Consider the following 19,424-nt stretch of genomic DNA (forward strand, 5'->3'; position numbering starts at 1 on the left):
CAGGAGCCACTTGATTGGAGCTTGCTAAGAAAACTATGTCCTTAGTGAAATATTTACCATCTACTATTATGTGTGTAAGCTTCTGGAGAAGCATTAAGTTTGCCAAGAGCACCTATCAAGGGCTTTATCTAACTCCAGTAATTTGATGGGTATAATGACTGGCAGAGGGATTCAAAAAATTGAACATTTTTCCTTAACAACTTAGTATTACATTCCAATTTTAGTTCCATTGTATAGATTATTTTCCAAAATATCTAATTGTAAAATACTATTTTTATTATTTTACTATTAAGAATTGTTATTTTATTATCTATTATTTACTATTATTTTATTTTATCTCACTATTGCTTTACTATTATTTAATCTTTTATTTATTATTTTAATATTAAGAATTAAATAAGAATGCTATATTTGAAAAGTCACAAATGTTTATAAAACTATACTTAGGTATATTTCTTTTGATTTATTTTCTTAAAAAATCCACATAATTTGTACATTGTGCAATTTATTCTTATTGAAATTAGAAATTCTTTATAGATCGTGTGGAGGAGAGGATTCCTTTATCTACAATTCCAATGCTTATGTTATATTTTACCCATTCATTCAACAGGTATGGCTATGTTCCAGGTACTCACTGTTCTAGGCGCTAAGAATTCAGTTGTGAGCAAAACAGACAAAAGCTTTTACCTTGAAGAACAAACATGTGTCAGACGAATACTAGAAGTTACTGCTGTGAACCTTGTGAAAATCAGTAAAATTGAATTAGAAATGTGAATGATCTAAAGAAGAAATAATGGGCATGAAGTGGCAGTGACGAAAGGAAAGTCTGATCCAAAATCCTTAATTTAAAAAGTTTGCACACAGTAGATCAGTTTACTCCTCATCACTAATTTCCCTGATTAACTTGAAGGGGATCCAGAAGTTGACATTTTAATTTTTCCTAAACTGAGGTGTAGGGAAGGAAGACATTTCCTCTACCTGCTCTGGGTTCTTCTGGCCAGAGAACAAATTAAATTCACATGAGACAGAATAAGAGGAGAAAATCAAACAAAGCTTTATAACATATATACACGGGAGAGGCTCAGGCAACCTGAGCAACTTGCCAAAATGGCTGAAGCCACCTCCTTAAATATCATCTTCAGCTAACGACAAAGGAGGATGTTAGGGGTGGGGGGAGTCAGTTACAGGAGGTTATCAGACAAATACAGTAAACAAGAGTATTATTATGCAGATTTAAGTCCTTGTCTTCCACATTGATAAGAATTTCTAGAGATAAGGTCATCCCTCCTTCCTGGTACAGAGAGGGAGACACTTTTACAGATGGAGATTTCCTTTACAATGTAAATGTCTCTTAACAAAAGGTAAGTACTTCTACTCCTGAGCCTCCTTCCCATCTGCAGTTTTTAAAAGTAACCAGCCCAAAATAATCCTCACGCCAAAGAGACATATCTTGGGGTGGCCAATTCCAGTCCCCCACAAAGGCAATCATAAGAATAATCTCAATAGTTAAACTAGTTATGGGAAGAGTTTCTAAATAAATAGCATTCAGATCAGTATCTTTTGATGTGGATTAAGGCTGCCCCAGCTAGAGAAGCCCAAGGTGACCTGGCCTACATGCCGAACTATATGACCCGGTGGATTTTTATGGTATGAATTAGGACCGCCCCAGGGAGAGAAGCCCAGGGCATCCTCACATACATGCCGATCTATATGACCAGATTTGTATCTAAAGTTATACGACCACACAATAACCAGACCCCATCTGCACTGAAATCATTTAATGACTTTTTACATCATCTTTTCTTTTTTCCAGTAAAAATAAGTCACATACCCATGCCTTATAAATTTAGCCCTAACCCTCAACTCAGGGCAGCAGCAGGAGCTCTGACTGCCCATGGGTCCTGTCCCCATGCAGCAGCGGCAGCAGCTCTTTACCGCCCATGGGTCCTGTCCCCATGCTATTCCATACTATTCTCTAAATAAAAGAGCACTACTGCCAGACCTTGAGCGTCCAAGAAATCTTTCTTTCGACTCTTCGGCTCGCAGACCCCGCATCATCTTTGACCTCCTCTGAAGCTTCCAACTAGAGGCCAGGTTGGAATGGAAAGTCTTCTTCTATGACTAGGGATCCTTTCCAGTGTAGGCACCACAAGTATAGACTTGAAAATATCAAACACATGATGCAGTAGTGATCCTCAGTTCTCTGCATACAAGGAGACATTTTAGCATGCTGAAAGGTTCTGTGGTACAGAATATATTTCCATAAAAGTTTCATTGTTTAATAGTACAAGAATATGTTTCACTAAGTATATTATATTAATAAGTATTAAGGCAATTCTCTATTGAAACCTTTAAAAAAATTTTTAGCTGTTAGAACAGAAGTCTTGATTTAAGTACATTAGTACGTTAGATCAGAATTTCTCTTTATTCATTTTTGCATTGTAGTTTAAGCTCAACACAAACCTAATCAATACTTTAGTTGAAAGTTATATATATTCTTGGCACATTCAGAGCGTTTCTGTGTTATCAGAGTGGTGGTAGCCAAACTAAACAAAAAAAGCTGTCTTCCGCGTGATGAAGAACAAGCAAACAGGCAGAACATTCTTCATTTCGCGCCATCCCCTAAAATCCTGAGAGGAACCAATTCAAAGGGCTTTGCTGCCAGCTGGCCTGCTTACATGAAGTGTCAGTCAGGAAATCCAGAACACTCACTCACCCTACAAAAGATCTAAGATGTGCTAGCAAGTGTCCTAAGGCTAGCACTCGAGAATTCAGGTCGGGTCTTTTAAAATCAGAATAAGAAATCAGCATATCACCATCAACAACACATACATACATTAACAAATATCTGATTTTCCTAGGTCTCTAGAACCTGAATGCAAGGGGAGCTGCTTGAATATCTTTCCAAACACTTTCAAGTCTAAACAGTAAGAAAAACAGAGCTAAAATCCTACAGAGAGATTTCCCTCATTAGCTTTCTTCAGAATGACTCTTCTGTGATGTATAACTCTGCTCTCGGGAGTAATCTACAAAGTTAGCTCAAGGGAAATCGCTGTGATCTTTGGTCTGTTAATTACTTTTCAAAGTATGATTTCTTGGCCGAGTCTTACTTTTTTCAGGAATTTTATTATTTTTCTCATAATGAGTATGTCTCTGATTTGTGAAGAAAATGAAAGCAGTTTCAGTGTAAAAGCAAATACCAGTCAAGAAAATTCTCCTTGTAACTATCTTTTATTCTTCCTTCACCTCTTTTGCTTTTCCTTCTTACTTTTTTTATTGTTCTTCCTGATAATAAAATGCTCTTTGTAAGAAGTATTGAAAAATAACAAAAAGATATAAAGAAGATAATTAAAATTTCCAAGAATCCTACAATCCAGGGATGAATACTTCTATATTTTGGCTTGTTTCTCCCTGTATTTTCATGGTGATCTTCTTATATCACCAGCACTCCTTACATGGCCTTGCTGGGCCAAAGAGAATGAGCTTGTTTGGGCTTCTTAACATATACCACTTTTATTTATCAGACTGAGACACTGATACACTTCCAGCATGTATAAAAGTGCCAATCTCTCTGCAGCCTTGCCAGAAGTGTGTACTTTTAAATTTTTTTCTGTATTTGAAGTTATTTTAACTTGTATATCTTCAATATTAGGAAGTTAGTTTTTGTCACATATTTACTTCAGTTGTTATATGTTATATTGAAGATTTTTCTCACTGATTTGTGTTTTTCATATTTTAATACTGGCTTATCAATTTTCATAATGGTGGCAAATATTTCCCATTTCTCCATTTGCCTCTTAGTTTTATTGATTTGCTTAGTGGATAGAAGTTGTTAATGTTTGTGTAGTCTAGTAGGGCTGATCTTTTCACTTGTGGGCTTTTTATTTGCTTTTGTACTTGTAAAGACGCTACACATTCAAAAATCAAAAAATATTTACTTGGATTTTATAGGTTTTCTTTTACAGTTCTTTAGTTGCAAAACATAATTGCTTTATTCATCTCGAATTCATTTTGGGCCCAAGTTGAGGATTTGCCACTTCTCTATCTCTGATTTATTTTTCCTCAGAGTTCTTATCACTGACAGCTATTATATTATTCACTTTCTCTTATTGCCACCAGAATGTTTGAGAATCTTTGTCTATTTAGTCCACTGCTATATCCACAGAGGCTGAACAGCACTTTGTCATACTTGATCCTGGATAAATATTTGTTGAATGCATAAATGTTGTATTTGATAATTATTTTATAAAAACAGCTTAATTTTCCCTGAAATTTCCTACCAAACACAAAATTTCATCATGTGTGGTTATCATAGTTGAGCTGGATTAAGCTTTGAAAGTAACTTTTTGTTATTTATGACTCAAATCATCAGACTTGACAATAATCCCATCTTGCAGCTGAAGTGACCAAGTCAGGAAATGAAGGCCACACTTGAATTCAGAATTAACATTAAAACAGGTCCTCGTTTTATTGACACCTTGAATCGTTTGTAGAAGCGGCAAAACAATGTCAGAAAGCAAATGATCATGTGAAGAAACATGGAACTGTCTATCTTTACTTTTCACCTTAAATTTCTACCGAGAGTAATAAATTTTATATGCCAAGCATTGCCCCCATTAAAACCTTTGAAAACAATACTCTTAAAATATAGTTTTGGTGCCTCATAAAAAAATTTTCAAATTTGTGTAAAAACAAATTAATTATACCAATTAAAACTCAATTATATGATTAAAGCTTAATTATACCAATTTTATTCATAACTGTATATAAACTCAACAAATTTGTGGATCTTTTTCCTCCTTGGGAGAATGAAAAATTAAATATATTTCATTCATTCAAAGTATCAAAGCAGTTTGTTTAAACTTTTCTCTTTTTTAATACAATATACAAAACATATAACTAAGCCTTGAAAAGATGGAGTAAAATAAATATTTCTCCATCAGATTGCTGACGGATTCTATGCCTATATAACAAAATCAATCCACTTTTGTAAGTAACATTAGGCACTTCTTATTAAAGTGAACAGAAGTCATACTATCCCGAAGAGAATGAAGCATAAACTTTGAGTTTCTAAATCTTTTAAAATTCCTCTTCCTAAAAACCAAACTCATTTTCACCAAATGTTAAGTGAAGTTGTAATCCTGTGCGAAGAATGTTCAGTGATGAACCAATTGTATGGAACTACTTTAAGAAGCAAGTTAAAGACAAACAAAGGCCCTCTGTATTTCCTTAACCATTTTTTAACAAGTTTTATTTTATTTAATGTAAAATCTGTTTTCCTGGAGACCAAAATATATGTTCTTATTAAAAGACTAACATTGCGATAACAACTGTGATATAAGCTAGCAGTTTTTTCAGAGTAATGCATTTATATCTGTCACCCACGTCATTGCACATTACTTCAAGACATTTGTTCCTTAGAGGACTGTCATATATTTTATGTCCCCACTGCCAAGCCCCTTTCTTTGCCTATTCTAAAATGCATACATATCCTGAGAAGAAAATGAAAAGCATCACTTTCCCTGAAATAAACTTCTTAACTTTATTTTTCCTTTGGATAAGCTATAATGCAGAGGATTTTGTTTGTCTGTTTGTTGAGGCACATAGAAAAAAAACACGAGGGCAGAGTAGAAAGATGTAGAAAGTTCTAGCGAAGGTTTCTGTTGCTGCTACTACCGCTACTACCAATATATATATTTCCTGAACATTTGTCATATACCAGTCACTATGGTAAATGCTCCTTTTGAATTCCTTCATCAAATCAAAATGGGTTTCAGAAACCCATTTTACAGATAAGGAAACCGAAGTTCCAAGATGTGAACTAACTTTTCTAGAGCACTTGCCTGGCAAGCAGTAGTGCTGGGATTAGAATTCAGGTCTTTCTGCTATAGACTCTTAACATGATGCTTAGCTGCATTATCCTCTCTATACCTCAGCATCTCATCTATAAATGAGAGGGTTGGTTTCTGTTTAGGTCTGGATTTTATCGTCTCCAAATCCGTTTTTATTTTTTTGCAGAGAAAGTTTCTCCCTGAGCTAACATCTGTTGCTGTTCTTCCTCTTTCTTTTTCTCCCTAGAGCACCAGTACATGGTTGTTTATCCTAGTTGTAAGTCCTAGTTCAGCTATGTGATCCACCGCCACAGCGCCGCAACAGACAGACGAATGGTGTGCTTCCGTGACTGGGAAACAAACCTAGGCCACAAAAGTGGTGAGAGTGCCAAACTTTAACCTCTAGGCCATCAGGGCTGGCCCCAAAATTCCTTTTTTGAAGGAACAAAAATATGAGATAGTAAAGCTTAGTATTAGTATTAATGAGAAATAAGATTAATATTCTAGCTGAAGAGGGAGTTGGGGGCCCACAGTCTTCCTGTCAATCGCAGCTCGCCCTTCCCTCTGAAGACCCATGGGCCAACTCTCTTGAAACCCTAGGACACTGTGGAATACTACTGGAAAACACTGGATGTTTTGGCTACCTTTAAGGTATTTTCTAGCTCTATGAGTTACTGGTTAAGTGAAGAAAAACGTATATTTTTTATGAGCTGGCAACAGGTTAACTGAAAGGTGTAGCAATCTGCTTGGCCACTCTCTCTCTCAGATCTCCTCTGTTGGAGGGACACAGTGTTTTAATGCATTTACACACATATGAAGAGACTAAACCACTATTTTAAGTAGCAGCTTCCTATTCTTTCTTGGAACAGAAGAAACATAAATACCAAACCAAAATCTTAAAAAGGAAAGCATATAGTGATCATTGGGAAATAATTTGTACCTCTTATTTCTTTTATTGCTTCTAGATTCATGTTTGCTAGTATCACTTTTCAAGAATATAAGAAATCAAACCTTTGGATGAAATCCCTTAATTTATTTGCAATTTACACTGCTCCTGCTGTTGTCTTAGGCAACATCACATCCATCAGAGTCCTGAATTTTAATTCTCTGCTTCTTAGCTTCCTGGATAGAAAAACAAGGCAAAGAGCAAGCTGCTTCTGAAAACAGCTGTGGAAATGTGGTCTGAGGGGAAATGAAAAATTCGATTCAGGGAACATGTGCTGAGTACCCATCATGTGCAAATCACTGTGCTAGGAGCTTGGTAGAGACTGGAGATATAAGGACAGTGTCTCTGCTCTCAGAGGCTTCTCAATCTTGTGGGAAATGCAGACATGCCACAACGGCCAAATTAAATATAAATAAATAATCCAAGTGCAGGCCAGAAATTATAGGTATGAGGTTGAGAGAGTGATCAGCTCTGAATGGCAGAATCCTGGATGGCATTTGATATGGACCTGAAAGGGAAGTGAAAGTGGGAAGGGTACCTGGAGCTTGGTGTTTATTAGGACTTTAGTCTAAATGAGTTTGGCCATAGTCTTCATTTTCATTGCAGGAAGTCTTTTGCAGGAAGTGAAATCTTGCTTCTGATGTGCCCCTCAGAAGCATCAAGAGGTTATTCACTACTCAAGGAAGAAGTAAGTAGCAATGACATGGGAATAGCAACAAGACAAGAATGTCTCAGAATCTTTGTTTCCTCCATTTTCCTTATGTACCAATCATCAAATCATTCCTATAAATGTTGTCCCTATAGGTGGCTGAAATCTGGGCCCTCTCCCTCCACCCAGACCACTTCCAACTTTGTGTCCACATCTCTTCCCATTTGAACTACTAAAATAGCATCCTGGATGTTTTCACCACTTCTAGGTCTTGCATCTTATTTCCTAATATATTCGCCCCTGGGAAGAGCCACTTAAGGGCATTTTCAAAAGTGAAAATCCTCCAGGTTAACTTTTAATGGCTTTTAACTGCCCTCAGGACAAGCTCAAACTCCAGAAGGCACAGCTTGTCTTGGTCTCTCAACCTACCGTTAGGTGGCTTTCTAAACTTATCTCTTGAAATTCTTCTGTTTATTTTAAATGCTGAAATTGCACTGAACTGCTTGCAGGTCTCTCGACGACCCATGCTCTTTCTGGACTCTGTTCCTTCAAATTAAACCTTCTCCTGGAACCTGTGCTCTTCCACTCCACTCCTTTACTGACTAACTCATTTGTCTCTTAGGTCCCTGTTTAGATATGCTTAGTCCTAGATGCCTTCTCTGACCTTCATATCTAGATTAAATTCCCTTTCTATGGACTCCCACAGTGTCCTATAATTGTCTCATTGCAGCCCATATTTCTCTGCATTGTATTTGCCTGCTTACTTCTCTGTATCAGACTAGGATTGTGTTTTGTGAAAGAAGAAAGGAAGACAGGAAAGAAGGAAAGAAGAAAGGAGACAATTTGGGGCAGTAGAAATGAGACCCACTCCTCCTTGTCCAGAAGGCAATGCAGGAATAATATGGCAGCAGCGGATCCTGGATAAATGTACATCTGATTTAAAAAAACACTCTTCTGCAGAGAATTATATTTCATTGGAAATAAGTTGGCAGGTCTCTATATTCAGGGGTAGAGAGTGGAATGTGTATGGATATACTTCGATTTATGGTATTAAAATTTTGCCTTAAATTTCTTCTCTAGAGCTCATTTTTCAAGAGTAATGTATGTTCACTGGCTTTTCTGGAGGGATAACTGGATAAACATTTCTGGGTTGTGTATATTGCACAAGTTGGAAAAAAGACTTTGTTTCTGGTGTGTGTTGACATTAGAGTTGACAGAGAAAATGGAGTATTTACACTTAAGAAAGAAAGAAACTTGAAACTTCGTCCTCTCCTCAATGAAGCTCAAATCCCTAACTATGAAATATTTTGTCCAAAGTGATAATACTTTAGGAAGATTTTGAGAAATATTCTCCCTTTGATCTTTATTCATGGACTAGGACTGAATTTAGTGGAGTTTATGGTCATCCATCAAGCAGATAGTATTTTTTTTAACCATCTTTCCTTTAAAAATATTTGAAGCATCATCTTGGCTCTTTTGTCATAGTATTTGCCTAAATTCTCTGCCTCTTTTATTGGTATCTTTTAGCGTCTAGAATTCTAGTTCTACATTAACCAGAGGTTCATGCTAGCTCTTGGTGAATTTTATTATGTAATTTTTCTTTAACTACTCAGTGCCTACAGCTTGACTAGAATCTCAGCAACCTTTCACTGTCTCGATCAGCAACGTCTTTCATCAAGAAGAAAGACATTAAAGGGAGAAAAAGACAAAAAAAAAAATAAAACGAAACATGTGTTTTAAGAGATTTGAATAAGATATTTTAGTAAGTCAATTTCATGTCACCATCTTGAAAATTTACAGCAGTCAGCAATGTAAACATGTACTTGACAAACTCCAGCAGCTTGCAGTCTGCAAAGTTCATCTCCTCATTCAGCGAGGCAGATGTTTCATTTAATACTCTTCATACTATAGATTAGGATTTTTTTCGTTTTCCTCTTTTTTTTTGAAAGGAGAAGGGGAAAAAATTCCCTGACATGCTACTAATATCATCTCACACTGTGGGCCAGATGGCGAAAAATGCAAAGGCTGCAGCTCAGTTTATGTACTATATTGTGGGGGGGAAAGGAATTTTGTTTCAGAATGAGTTTCAGCTTGATCATTTGTTACTCTAATCTAAACATGAGTCAATGAGTAAAGTAGTACCAGCTGAACTTCAAAAAGTTCTTGAGAGTAAGTGCTTTACAACGCAATGCATCTGGAAGAGGCGCCTCACGGCGTCCCGACCCACCACGTCTAGAAGGAACAGGGGGAAGACTTGGGGGCTGCTTTAGTGCAAGGCGCTTTACAAAGACATTTGACCAAAAAAATCTTACATATTATATTTCTGTCACTTTTTCGCTAAAGGTTTTTGAAATGCTTTTCCCTCTGCTTAACATTGTTTGCATCATTTGCATTTAGGATTATAACTAGCTTTAGAGTTATTTCCGTTTATCTGCATCTTTGTGGTTATATTAATTTTGAAGAATAAAAAACTAGCTGTTAAGCTCCTAGTCATTAAACATTGGTATTTGAAGGGACCAGCCCCACTTTCTCATGTGTGTATGAGGCAGTGGAACCCTAGGAGGGATAAAAGTCTTGGCAATATGTGCCTTTTCTGTCAGATTGGAAATAATGAGATTCTGAAACAAATCCTTATCCTGTATCTGTGGTCTGTTATGTCCCTGAAATTCCACAGCCTTCCATCAGACTTTTAAATGGACCCATGACCCCAATAAGCTTGAGAATAAAGAGTCTACCTGCATTGTTGCTCTGTGTATTAATTATGCACAGCCCACAGCTTTCCATGTGTGTTTTTATCACCTGTAGAATAAGATGCAAACAGTGACATGTCAAAGAGAGCGCTGTAATTTTCCTAACTGAAGGTCTGATTCAATTGGGGTGGGAGAATGTTTCCATCCTTTGATTACAATGGGCCAAATCTTTCTGCTGGGAATGAGCCTATCTACTGGGCCATGACACTGAAGGATTTTATGCACGTGTATCAGAGGAGCATCCATCCAGGTGCAATAGAGTCACTCTCCTGTCAGGGCGAGCTGATGTTCTGCCTTGATAACCATACGCCCTAAACTACCGATGTCTTTTTTCTGTTTTCTTTTGTTTTATTGCTCTCGTCTCTTTTATGATCTAAGCAACATTTACTAACATGCTGTCAGCCTTCCCCAATTTTTCTCCCTCCCAATCCCAGTTACAGAAAATTTCGTCTTCTGCTATTCAACATCTCAGGTTACCCTTTTCTCTAAGGAGAATTTTGGGACTGATTCTCAGGCTTTTGAGTTTTTAAAAAATATATAATACAAATTATATAGAATATAATATAATACAGTATTATTAACTATAATCACCATGCTGTACATTAGCTTCTCAGGCATTTTGTGATGCCGAATCATGACAATGGGGAAAGAGGTAGAAAAATAGAGAGAAAAACGAAAAGGGGAAAGGATTCTAGATTGCTGGGTCTGGTCCTCACTTTCCTCATTGAGAAGGATCTAGATCATTGGAAAGAAGAAAGGAAATTTTGAAGAATTCTGGGCAGCTAAGTTGCCATACATATGAAAGAGCTAGTGTAGGGAGAGAGACAACTATGGCAAGGTGTGTGAGAGAAATTGACAAGAGATTCCCAGGTGACACCAAAGATCAGCTACAAGATATAGGAGAATTGGGGAGGAAGAGAAGGTAGTTTTGAGAAATGTTTCTATGATTTTGATATGTATTATATATAATGACTTTAAGCAGATGTAAGTAAATATTGGAATAATTTTTTTTAAGTTTCTTCTGGTTCTTGGATTCTGAATACAGCTCAGTGCAGATACTAGGCACATGGAATCTCACCCCTAATGAGGATTTCACTTGTTCTTCTCTTTTCTTCCTTGGCTTTATTATCAGCACTGTACATTAAAGAGAGAGAATGTATTATTGTTGTTAGCACTGTTGAGTCAATTTTGACTCCTAGTAAACTGTGTACAGCAGAACGAAACCCTGGCTTGTCTTTTTGCACCATCCTCTCACCTTCTGGTGCTACATCAGACAATGCTATGCTGCTATTCAGAGGGTTTCCATGGCCAAATTTTCAAAAGTAGGTGGCCAGCTTCTTATTCCTCATCTGTCTTAGTCTGGAAGCTCCGCTGAAACCTGTCCACTATGGTTGACCCTGCTGGTATTTGAAATACTGGTGCACAGCTTTCAGCATCACAGTAACATGCATCTGCCACATTATAACAACCAACAGACAGGTGGTGTGACTCCCTGACCAGGAAACAAACCTGGGCTGCAGTGTTGAGAGTGCCGAATCTTAACCACTAGACCACCATGGCTGGCTGAGATAATGTATAGGCATCTTGAAAATAATGAAAGCCTGGGGTCAGCCCTGTGCCCGAGTGGATAAGTTCAGCTTACTCTGCTTTGGCGGTCCAGGTTTGGTTCCTGGATGTGGACCTGTGCCACTCTTTGGCGGCCATGTTGCGGAGATGACTCACATACAAAATAGAGGAAGATTGGCATGGATGTTAGCTCAAGGCAAATCTTCCTCAGCCAAAAAAAACAATGAAAGCCTGGTACAAATTCAAAGTGCTTTTATCAGCATCAATGTTAATTTTTTAGTGAAGCATATATTCTTTTGAAATAATTGATCACCTTAAATTCATCTCTCTTCACTGATAAGCATACATACAAGCATTATAGCAATTTTATCGGTGGTTAGAAGAGACAGTTTCCTTCAAACCAGCTAGAAGTTTTTTGAAAATGTGTCTATTTTCCAACATTTCACACATTCAGTATGGTTACACAAGGTCAGAAGCATGCAGATCATTTAGGGCAGCAGTTTTCAAAGGCTAGTACATGATAAAACTTATACTGGCTCACAGTAAGGAGTAAAAAATAAGAATCATGTAGCAAATTTATCAAAAAGCTCAGTGCATTTAAAGGACCATATTGCTATAGTTTTTATATTAAAATATTTTTTTATGAAATGACAGTGTTCGTAAGTGGTAATATTATTAGAGCAAAATATATGGTCCCCACCCTCTTTTAGGGGGCTAACATTCTTAGAAACTTTTTCTGATGTATGGACCCAGAAAGAAGCCTAGGGACCACTGATTCAGGGTTCTGAGGCAGCAATGTCCTAAATGCACCCTATAGACACAATGGAGCCTAACTTTGTTTTAGTGCAACTTCTAGTCATTAGCGAAGCTCTAGTTCAACAAATTAAATTAGCAGAGGAACACAAAATAAGGAAAATATTTTTAGTAAAAGTACATTTCCTAAATAAGTGAAGCTACTATTGTTGGGCATAGGAAAATGCTAAAGACTGGTAAAGAATTTTTATATAGCTTATTAACTACACAGTAAGGTCATTGAAGTCATCTTACTTTACTGAATATCTAGAATACAGCCCAGTGCTTGGAGGAGTACAGTTCTTCAATGAATTTTTGTTTAGTGAAAGAATGAACAAATGAAAATACTTAACCTAGAGAACATACTGGAGGTGGATGCATAGAAAAAGACACAACTTGCACATTTCACTCGTAAGGTACTTTTTAGTAAAAAAAAATTTAAAACATAAAGGAAGACACAGACAGTAATTTAACAAACATCTATGTACTTACAACAAAGAATTGCAAGTATTAATATTTTGTCTTATTTCCTTGAGAACTGTTTGTCTTTAAGGAACAAACATTGAGCCAACCCTGACGGCCTAAAGGTTAAAGTTCAGCACACTCTGCTTCTACTGCCCCGGTTTGGTTCCCAGGCACGGAACCACACCACTGGTCTGTCAGTAGCCATGTGGTGGTGGCAGCTCACATAGAAGAACTAGAAGGACTTACATCTATAATATCCAACCATGTACTGGGGCTTTAGGGAGGGGGAAAAAAAGGAGAGGAAGATTGGCAACAGATGTTAGCTCAGGGAAAATCTTTTCTGGCAAAAAAAAAAAAAAAATAGCAGACATATTTCTGATCTGCAGAGTTATGGACCCCCTCCTTGGGATGTGGCACTTGGAGCCTCATCCTTTAAAAAAAACGTAAACATTAAAATAGTGTTGAAATTTCTTAATCTTCACCAAACATATTATCTCCTTCTTCTTAAGAACTATCACTCCAAAATTAGGATGTAACATTCCAGGTATGCGTCATTCCAAGCTGTTTTCAAAAATATATATCCACAAATAACATATAGTATTATTGTGCATGTTTAAAAAATTAACTAAATTGCATTTTTATTGTAGTTATCCTTCGGTAATGTGTTTTCTATACATTATTTTGAAATATATTAATGTTGAAATGTGTAAATGTAGTTAATTTATTTTAACCTCTATAGAATATTCGATCATCGGCATATCTTCAATTACATTATGCATTGCCAAATTACTCTCCAAAATGTCTCTCAAATTTAAATTCCAAACAACAGTATATCTGAGTTTATATTTCCCCACATCTTCACCATCATTTATTATTATTAAACTTTAAAATTTTTGCAAATCTAATGAGTATGACTTCTTTTTCATTAAGTTGTTACAAAAGGTGGATAGATTTGACAGCATAGCTCAAATGACAGCTATTCCTGCTCATTTTTCTCAGCTACATAAGAGAAAAATGCCCCCAAAACTATTTGTGCATCAAAACAGTTGTCACATCTCTCAATTATTTAGTTACTTGATTTTAACAATTTATAGATACAGACTAAATAGTAACTTGAGGGTTGTTTTATACTGTCTTGATACTGTTCTCTGTTGAAATTGTTAGAAATAGAAGGGGAGAACTTTATTATATGGACACTATAGACCACAAATAACAAAAATTGACTGATTGCTGTATGATTGTAAGACAAGCTCCTAACATCTCTTTGTATTAATTAAGAGATAATGAACCAGATTACTTAGTGATAATGGGTTGTTTTCAGATTTTAATACAGTAATCTTAATGATGATTACTAAATTTCTATATTTGTAGAAGAAAACAATTCATAAATATCAAATTGTACTATTATTAACATAGGCTTCAGTTTTCTACCAATGTAAAAATCTAGTAATTATCACTAGAACTATACACTGAAATTGAGAAATACTGTAAATAAATAAGGAATAAGAATGCCATTTATTTCTTAACATTCTAAAGCCAAATATATCTACCTATTATCCTTTTCAATAGCCTGACACAATGACAATGGAATAGAAGGTTGTCACAGCATAATAGTACCTAGGTGAGAAATTAATACTGAGGTGAAGCTGAGGCATTTATCAAAAATAAGTGTCAAAGTGAAGGAGAAATGGTTATTTTTTCAAAGTGAGAGACATTGATCCTGTGATAATGTTCTGTTAAAATGACTTTATTTCAGTTACACCAATTGACTGATTTTGACATAATTATTCTTAAAAATAGAATTTGAGGGGCCAGCCCCATGGCTGAGTGGTTAAGTTTGCATGCTCTGCTTCAGTGGTCCAGGGCTTTGCCAGTTCACATCCTGGGCACAGACCTAGGACCACTCATCAAGCCATGCTGAGGTGGTGTCCCACATGCCACAGGTAGAAGGACCCACAACTAAAAATATACAACTATGTACCAAGGGGCTTTGGAGAGAAGAAGGAAAAGTTTAAAAAAATCTTAAAAAACAATAGAATTTGATGTGCTATAGCCCAATTTCTTTCTTAGGGATTTATTTACCAACCTGTGCTTCCCTTTAACACTTCAACACGCATCTTCAAAGCCTTGAATGAAATAAGAACACAGCACCTCTAAACATCGTTACTCTTCCTCCCATCTCAGCATTTGAACTTTAATGTCCCTTTATGCATGTTACTGAGTTACAGTAAGGAGAGCTAGAATCATGATGCTTTCCATTAAGGGCACCAGCCTGTGCATTTCCTTCAATCTTAGATGTCTAGCTCAATTTCCATTGAATGAGGTAATGGAAAGGACCATGAGTTCCACAGCACCATTCTTGGTTGTCTCTCGGGAGTCTAGAGAAAGTGCAATACACTTCAGCTTCACTCTCACCCCTATTGTACTGTACAGCTGAAAATGTAACATTTAAACACAAAAACTTAGGACAGGCTCATATCAGCTAGTGCAAGTCTCCACAATTTGTCTTTTCTACAAATTAATAGTTAGCAGTTTCCACATTTGGAAGATTATAGACGTCTACAAGTATTTTCATATAAAAGGCTGCCAGATTAATAGAGTTTAAACATAAAAAAATAACGTGGACATTATAAAGCATAGTAATTTAGGAAACCACACTAAAGGTAGGACAGATGTTTGAGTAATCTTTGTGTTCCCACAGAGTTAGAGACTTGTATATAGTATATTTTCAATAAAGTGTCATCAGATGAATTACTAAAAGAATTGCGTCCACAAAAATATGAAAATTCTATTACGTTATATGAGATTTGGGCAAGCTACCTGGGATCCTGATCACTTGAGACTCTTCTTCCAACAGGGACATAATGTTAAGTAACAAGAAAGAAACGTTTCTTCAGTTTGGGAATTTAGCCTAGGACTATCCTGGAGGAAGACAGAAATATGTCAATAAGTCTGGTCAGTACTTGGATAATCCTTGGAAATACTCTCATGGAAATCTCAATTGAAAATGGCCTTTGCAGATAAGAGAAATTTCAACTCTACAGAAGAACTTCATTTTTATGTTACAAAAGGCAATTTTCCAAACATATGACATAGTTCATCATCATATTTGGTTCATTCTCTCTACATTTTCATATGTTAAAAGAATACTTGCTGACTTTATTGATGAGGTAAAAAGTAGAGTTCATTTTTAAATAATATAACAAAACTAACATTGTCCCAATAAATCTTGACCTAAGTTTTATGCTTTACATACACATACACATACACACACATGCACACACACACAAGCAAACAACACATAATAGTATTGCTAGTAATCCAATTTTAATCGTTGGTTGCTTTCGGATGAGTGACATTTTAGCACAAGCCATCCAAAAGAGAGAGACAGTCACTTGGTCTTGTGAAAACAAATAAAAATGCGTAAGGTATAGTTTACAGTAAGACATTTATTGTATAATACCCTACCAGCCTTTCTATAATATGTACCCAGTGAGTACTCAATAAATATTAATTGATGATAATGATGGTTTGAAAAGCCATTGAACTTACTTCAAGAAATGAAACTATAATTCGTATCTAGTACAGGAATTGTGTTTCCCCTGAGGGAGAAACTGGTAAATAGAGACAATGCTCATTGCTTACAGGTGATCACCAGTTTTCTGTGGCTCAAAAGGTAGTTTTCTTCCTTTGTTCCAAGGTGTTTTATATCTTGAGCCTCGCACACCACCCACCTCCTGCGTAAAATTTACACAAGCATTGAAAGATTGTGGAATACCCAAGGAAATCATTTTTCAGTCGATTGAGTTCTTAATGGAAAAAGCTCTCTGAATGCTATCTTACAAATTAGAAGATCCCCTGCTTTCTAAATAGTTCAATTGAAACCAGCTTTGTATTTATCCTTCGGGTCATTTAGGCTGAAATGTTGTTAAGTCTTAAGTCCAAAAGTCAGACTTTTAAAGGCAAAATGTCAAGTCCTTTTAGGCTTTAACTGACCTTTTAAACCAGATTGGGGATTTGAAGCATTACACATGGATTTCTATATTTTATATCCCCATATTTAACAAATGATCAAATATAACTCCCAAGAATACTATTTTTACAAGCTTGACATTTTGAGTCTGAGAGCTGGCTGTCTGACTCTTTTTACATAAATTTACTAGTGGGGGATTCAGTGAATACTTTGGTTTATCTAACCTCCATTTCTTTGAAGAAACTGTATGTTTGTGTGGTATGGTGGATGATAACCAATGCCTTAAAATAGTCACTAAATGATGCAAAATGACCAAGTCTTTGTATCTCTTTAACTCGAGATCTAATGCAGTGATAGTAGACAATACATTCTTTGTACTGATGATGATGGTGATAATACCAATACATGTCCCAGATTATAAGTTTTTTGAGACTTTACTTACCTTTGTGTTCTCCACAGGGTTTTGACCATAAACAGTTTACAGGATTGAATTCTGTGTTATTTATTCTGGAACTATTTGCCATTGTTGCTCTTCCATATTGGTGTCAACTTTGGCTGAACGTTAGACTCATATGGAAAGCTTTTCAAAAAACAAACAAACAAAAAAACTGAGCTCAGCCTGAACCAAATCAGAATCTCTGATCAACTAAATCAGAATCTCTGGGGATGGGATCCAGACATCAGCATTTTTTAAAGTTCTTCAGGTAATTCTTACATGTGGCTTAGGTTATGCACCACCCCATAGAACTCTAAGAACTATGTAGTAATAGATATTTATATTATGTAATAATAATTATTATATAATAATTACATAATATTAGAAATAATTTAACTGTGAAAACAGGAATGAGATGATTTATTTGAGTATCTTGTCCTTAGTTTCTAATATTTGACAGGGAGGGGCCCCAATATTCATTTATTTAACAATTACCTTGCACATGCAGGACAGCCTAGGGAACACAATAGTCCTTACTTTGAAGCATAGAGTTCAGTAGCAGACACAGGACATGGACATATATGCAGATTTATAGCACAAGGCACCTTGCACGTTTCAGACTCTCAGATGTTTGCATGGGCTAAGGTTAGTAAGATTCATTTCAAATAAGTAAAACAAAGAGAAACAAGCTAACACTGCCCCCCTAACTCCTACATGGCTCCAGGCAACTCTACTCACTCCTGCATCTTTTCATGAAGTTAAGATAATAATCATGGCAGTGGATTGATTTGTTTTTCAATATTAGTTCCTTTGTGCAGATCTCCTTTTACCCAGTAACAAGTTCAGCAACAACTCCACAGTGCAGATGTGCTTCTAAATCCCCTTGCAAATCTCACTCCCATGAAATGATGGTTGATGGAATGAAGAAAGATCAATTTCCACGGCAATAGCCAGACTTCCATTCTGGTGGCTACTTTGAAGCCAAAAGAAATCATTGTTGGCACCACATTCATCTGACTTTCCTTTAGTGAAGCTTTGAAGGGCTTTGGTTGCATGCTAACTTCCTGTTTGGCTTGAGTCTCTAGGTCCTAAAGTCCTCCAGATTTTTACTGGGCATACCAAGGCACACATCAAAAATCATTTTGAAATGGGTCATTCACAGTTTGTTAAATGGAAAAAATATGATGTTAGAATTTAAAGACAGCACTTTTGACCTGTATCTTGAATAATAAATATGAATTCCAGAGAAACACAGAGAAAAGCTCTGATGTTAGAGTTTAAAGAGAGCACTTTTGACCTGTATCTTGAATAATAAATATGAATTCCAGAGAAACACAAAGAAAAGCTTCTTTAAGGTTGAGGGCATGGCATAAACAAGGCCATTTAAAAGTAAAGTAGAGGAGGGGAGGTGGAGCAAAATGGCAGGGTGAGCTGACCCGGGACTCTCTCCCCTCCAAACTACAACCAAAGAATCAGAAAAACTGAATTTCAGACAATAACCCTAAAGCCAGACCATCAGAAAACTACAGAAACGAGATGACAGTGGATGGAGAGGCTGCAGCCAGCCTCAGAGGAGCTGGAACGGGGTAAGAGAGAACTTCGCTCCCTCCCCTAGAGACTGGCATGTCTGCCTTGGGTGAGGGAAGGAGCAGGGGAGGGGCCGTGCGACCAGGGGATCATCCAGGACTCCCGCCACCAGTGCAGTGGAAACCTTCTGACAGGGGAAAGCTTCCACGTGTGGGGACCCCATCAAGCCAAGGCCCCGGGAGACCAGAGAACGAGAGCTGATCAGAATCCAGATCAGCGCGCCAGAGAAAGTGCCCCTCCACCCCCAACCCATGCTGGGTGCCGCCATCTTGCCTGAAGGCAGAGAGCTCAGCACGCGTGACTCTCGACCCCCATCTAGTGGCAACAGGCTGTAACTGCAACCGAATACTACCATCATGCACAAAAACTGCTCCTCCACCATTCAGCACTTTATGAAAGCTCCAGACCAGAAGGAAAACAATAAAAACA

At 36.8% G+C, this 19,424-nt stretch overlaps 1 long non-coding RNA gene across 1 annotated transcript in view; it reads right to left on the bottom strand.

Annotated features, from left to right (window-relative positions):
* Positions 1–1,030: 1,030 nt before the first annotated feature.
* Positions 1,031–19,424, bottom strand: part of LOC139085073 (uncharacterized) — an 80,721-nt gene continuing 62,327 nt past the window's right edge. Inside the window, exons 3-5 of the long non-coding RNA XR_011543098.1 lie at positions 17,415–17,552; positions 15,820–15,921; positions 1,031–2,203 (exon numbers count right to left, since the gene is read on the bottom strand). This is a non-coding gene — a long non-coding RNA (uncharacterized lncRNA). The remainder of the gene's footprint in view (positions 2,204–15,819; positions 15,922–17,414; positions 17,553–19,424) is intronic.

Source organism: Equus przewalskii, chromosome 8 (assembly GCF_037783145.1).
Source record: "Equus przewalskii isolate Varuska chromosome 8, EquPr2, whole genome shotgun sequence".
In the NCBI taxonomy this organism is placed as follows: Eukaryota; Metazoa; Chordata; class Mammalia; order Perissodactyla; family Equidae; genus Equus; species Equus przewalskii.